This window comes from Anser anser, assembly GCF_964211835.1.
Source record: "Anser anser genome assembly, chromosome: 5".
Taxonomy (NCBI): Eukaryota; Metazoa; Chordata; class Aves; order Anseriformes; family Anatidae; genus Anser; species Anser anser.
This window is the reverse complement of record NC_139725.1, coordinates 24,638,956-24,644,367: the sequence shown is the minus strand read 5'-3', so window position 1 is coordinate 24,644,367 and position 5,412 is coordinate 24,638,956. Positions and strand designations below refer to the sequence as shown.

Sequence of the window (5,412 nt, the reverse complement as noted above, 5' to 3'; positions counted from 1 at the left end):
CAAAAAGGCTAACAACAACAGAAAAAATCAAATATTCTAGCTTCTGATCCTAGTACCTGAAAAAAAATTGAATCTTAGCATAATCTATATTTCATGAAAACCTGCATTATATAACCACAGCCTTAACCTAAAATAACAAGGCTTTGAGCCATTCTTGCTGTAATGTATATCATGCCAGTAGTTTTCTCACTGAGAAAAAAATAGCTTTATAGATGATGGCAAAGGGGACTCAAGTAACCTAACAAACCTTGTTTCCAGAATACCATTTGTATCATTGTTGATCATTCTTTAAAAAACAGGTAGGTAAATATTCCGTTGTGAATGTAGTCCATTCTCCATGACCTGGGGTGGGGGATGGGGAGGGGGAGAATCCATTTTTGCAGAATGGAAAAGGACAAAATAAGTGAGGTATAAAATATTATGTTCCTGTTTCACTGTGATTATAAAACGCAGAGACTGAAAAGCAGAAACGAGAGAAAGCTTTCAGTATTGTCAATGTGGTTTCACTAAGAAAAATCAGTTGCATAAGCAAATATAGCATTTCTTACTGTGCCTCAGTCTTGCAGCACTTAAAATTATAGACACACATATAGTCCTTCAAAATTAATGTCTGGCACTGATTTATGTAAAGAATGACTGGCCTATCAGCTCATGATTTCTGATCCTGAACTGATGGCAATCTGCAGTAATATACCTGCGTCATCAAGTGCTGGTCACCATGACATTATTTCTGAGCTACCGTTAGTGCTTATATAGTGTTCATGTGAACATTTTAAATATCAAAGTCTAAAAGATATTACCATGTTCCTCTGTTACCTTTTCTAACAGGTTTTCCCTTCAGATTTTCATCTTCATGTAGAGGCAATGAGAAAAACATTCCTGAAGCACTGTACCTTCCCAGCTTCCTCCTGGTAAAAATTGTATAAAGGTAAGACTGAAGAAATGCATCTCAGTCCCTGAATTTTGTGCCACTCAACAATGAATTCAGATAAAGGATACACAGTATGGAATGTTGCACTTGTCCACATACAGGGAACATCTGTAACAATAGGCAGCTACCAAAGACTGTCTGAGAAGGAGAACACCTAATATATGGTAAAAATAGGCCTTTCTATAGGTGATGATTTTCTTTTTGTGGGCACTCTGATTTTCTATAGTATTTTGAGGGCTTTTCATTTTTCTGACTAATGCAATTATTAAAGGGTAATGTTGCTAAGGCAACCTCATAGAACATTCCTTTCCTGAGGTAAACAGAAAATCCCAAGGAAAAAGAAAGTAGTTAATTCTTACCTAGCAAAGTTTCTATATTATTATTATTTTTTTTTCTAGAATATAATTTCTCTTCTCACATCATTGAGCTTCTTTGCCTACACTGAAAAGTTAGAAGAAAAAAAAAAACTCCTTAATATTCCAGAATATGTCTAACACACTATCATATTCCCTGTTGTAAAAATCATAGATCTCCTCTGACCTTGTTGTCTTTATTTTGTTATATAAGTTATTCAACTTTGATGTGTCATATACAATGTGTCCATACAATGAACAAATGAAAAAAACATTCCAGGGACTTAAAAATGACAAGACAATTTTGCCTTTTTTTTTTCATGGTATCTATTCTAATACAGGTTATTGCAGAATTTCAGACTACCGTGGTTGATTAAATACACAATTCCCACATAAAGTATGCACTTTGGAATGAATTAAGTCTGTGCTAAAGCTAGAATACACTTGGGGTTTGCAACTCAAAGAAGGCAAATTAGCCTGGAATGGATATTCCCTGTTTGGGTGTGAAAGAAATAATTAGAATTATCACTAGCAAACCAGCTCAAAGCAGACTACCTATGTTAGATAATCCTATATGGTTTCTCATATGTATGTGCCTGTCAAAAAGATACCTGTGCTTTTTATCACACATCATTTCTTATTGAATTAATCTAAGCATTTTAGCTCATTCAATATGCAATATTTTTCAGATTACCTAATTTAAATGAAGCAAAGTAAAAAGATTATTATTGAATGAACAAGGAAATGTCATTTTAGTGACTTTGTAGGTATTTTTTTTAGCCATGTCTCCTCTATGTCCCTTTAGCTGGTGCTCAGGAGGAGGGAAAACATCAATTTAGGAAAATAAACAAACAAAAAACAACAGTTTTTCTTTTCACACCATTTTTTTTTTCATAGTAGCCCATTAAATTCTAAGATACCCTAAATGCATTGGGAGCTTGAAAATAACCACTTCTAACTTCAGTGAACTTCTGCACAATGCAGTATAGCCACTGTGAATTCCCAAGTCATAATTACCTCTCCTATCTCTTTTTATCTTTGTTTTATCATCTGATACTTCCCAAACTGCCATTACTCTTACTACTTTTCTTAGGGAAGGGGAGACTCATGGCAATATCTGTAAAACAGACTTTCAGAAAGTAGACAGAATTGACCACAGGAAGGAAGGACATACTGAATTAACTAGGGGATAGGTTATTCTTCTCTACATTAGGAGGTACATAACAGTTAAACATACACTGTTAATGCATCCAGAAATTTGTCAAAATTACTTTTTCTTTTTTGACTTTCCAGTACATTTCATCCTCCTACTTACTCTTCTAGTGAAGTCATGACTTGGAATGTGTGACATCCCAATAACAGACAAAAGTAGGCAATGTCACTAATAAAAATGATATAAGCAACACAACCAAGGAGAAGAAACTGAGTAGAATAACAAGTCAAATATTAATTACCTTGAAAAATTTAAGCTGAAAAGTAAAGCAACTGGAGTAATTTAACAGACTGATCAGTGTCTGTGTTCAAAAAAGATGTGTATAAGTATTTCCTTATAAGACTGAAACAACATTCTTCAGCACTTGTCATCAAATACTCCTTCAAAATAAGAAAATACTCCTGAAACTAAGAAAAAAATGGAAATGGAAACTTATATATGCTGTGTGTATCACTAATGAAAGAGGACGCATTTTAAAATATTTTTCTTTTTTTTCCTGATATTACAGAAGTGAATAATGATCCTTCTTTGTCAAAAGTACTTTATATATATACATATTTTTTTTTAAATCATAAGCTTCAACTTTACCAGACTCATTAACAACTTCAATTTTACTGCATGCAGGATACATGAAAAAGAAAAAAACAAACAAACAAATAAAAATATATCACTTTATCAAACAGATTTACCATTTCTGATGTAAAACAAGTTACATAAGCCACAGGATGAGAAAAGCTTTCATAATATCAGGTTGAATAAAATAAAATATAAAATAATATAAAACAAAATAAAATGCTTTACTGGGCAAAACAATTTATTGTTGATTACCTTGTTTAAAGTTCAACAGCACAGGCTGTTGGATTCTGGGCCCCAGTTCAGACTGGGGAGTCAAAGTCTTTACCCTGCCCAAGGGTATGCATGGAGCTTCACCTTCAATAAGGTTGCCTTCTAACAGAAAGAAGTCTGTTCGGAGGAGTACTCAGGTTCTAAATCATCTCAAATTTTGAAGTTCTTTTTACAAGGTTGCCTTTAGTGTCATTTTGTTTAATTCTCAAGAAAATATAGTGAAGGTTAGCTCATTCAGCTGCTTGTTATAGCCTGCACTGGAAATGCTTGGCAGTCAAAGAGTACAAGACAGATAATAATGTAGACCCTTGATATTTCAGCCTCTTATTATTTAGGGCTTTCAAGCTGCTGCTTAATGAAAGCTGACATCTGTTGATATGATGAAGATGGGAAATGCCAATTTTCAAACAGCTGTGCCTGTATTTTGCTGAAACTTACTGTGTAGTTAGTTATTCATTCTCACTGTAGATTTGTGGAAATCATGCCTCTTATTAGCTCCTTCTGCTCTTCTATACATCAGTTTTTACAGGCAGTACAGTTGTGTTAGAATTCCTCAGGCAGACATATCCTCCCATATCTTTATGCTCCCTAGAGAGACTTCATTTCAGTAGCAACTGGGAAATGATTAAGAATTTCAGCTATATCTAAGCACCCAAATGTTTCCCTCTTCTTCCTTTAAGACGAAGAACTTGAAGCTCTCCTTGGCATTTCCATTTACTTCAATGTCTGGCAGTGGAATGAAGCACATCAGTCATTTCCATTGTGTTCTCCATATATTTACTTCTGAACCTGAAAATAAATTTCTGGGACATTGGGGACTGCTATTACACTTTTCTATGGCATAGAGCAGAAATCCACATTCTAACAGATTTAGCTGCTATGTGGATTTCTAATACTTGCATGCTAAAGCAAGTGATCTAACATAAATTGTTAGTGTTATACAAGCCAGGAACATTGCTGCCAAGTAATCTTGTAAGTTTTCTTAGAAGGTGAAGTGAAAGCTTACTTGACTATAAAGGACTGACTTCATAGACAGAGGTTTTTCATCACCTTCCACTGCAGATAAAGGTTTGGCCTCTTGAAGATGCAGGGTCTCGGAGAAGATCCAATTGACCTCTTTCTAATCCTCTGTAATGTTACACAGTCTGCTTACCTCCTCCCACAGCTCTTTGACTTGATAGTACAGCTGCTCAGCAACTGACCACCTCCTGCAGACAAAAAATTCACATTCTCCAGCGTCAGTAAGTGGTCCCATTCAATCCCTACAGCATGAGACTTGTGGAGCTGCATTGTCTTTCCAAAGCCCATCTAGGTCCAAGAGCCTATTAGTAAAGGAAAAGCTACTGCTGTCTGGGGACCATGCCCTATGAACACTAAATCTAAGGATGCATGTGCCAGGGAGAGAAAGTTTTCAGACTTCTTCCTCATACCCTTTTGTACAAACTGCTACATCTGTTGACTGAGTGCTTGGTCTGTCTCTTATATAGACCACTTCCAGGCACAGATTAAAAGGGAGGTTTTTGACACTCCCTAATTGGGGTTCAGCTAGTACAAAGACTGTGGACACCCTTTACTTAAGGACAGCTGACAGAGTTTGTCAGAAGTTGCTAGAACTACTCTTTATCCTTAGCCTTAGCTGGTAGCAGCAGGCAACCTCACCTTCCTCTTGAGGGTTCCCAGGTGGTCACAGATCTCTGACAAAGTGCCCCAAACCTCGAGAAGAATTCAAAGAAGAGCTCAGAAACTGATTTGCAAACTGCTGCATCTGTTGGTTTCCTCTGTTCAGCTGTGCTTTGAACCTGGTGGGTCTATATCGAGTGAAAGTTTAAAAAACAAAACAAGCATATTCTGAAACATATAGTCAGAAATCTTGTCTGTTTAACTAAATGAAAACTCAAGTCAAGTTTTCTGAAAAGGGTCCGTGCTAGTGAAGGCCAGATTTCAAGTGAACGTGTAACTAATTCTGAGTGAATCATCAGCAATTTATGTATTTACAGTAGAAATCAGGACATAACACCCTGTAAGAATTAAATAGATTGTGGATTAGACTTCTGAAACATTTCAGAATC

At 35.8% G+C, this 5,412-nt stretch overlaps 1 long non-coding RNA gene across 2 annotated transcripts; it reads right to left on the bottom strand.

Moving 5' to 3' along the window:
• Positions 1 to 3,357: 3,357 nt before the first annotated feature.
• LOC310899981 lies at positions 3,358 to 4,994 on the bottom strand. Of its 2 annotated transcripts, none has more exons than XR_014584749.1 (2): positions 4,350 to 4,994; positions 3,358 to 4,132 (listed from the first exon to the last, which is right to left on the bottom strand). It is a non-coding gene; the product is annotated as an uncharacterized lncRNA (long non-coding RNA). The 2 variants fall into 2 exon arrangements; XR_014584750.1 differs by having other exon boundaries at positions 4,497 to 4,994.
• Positions 4,995 to 5,412: the final 418 nt, after the last annotated feature.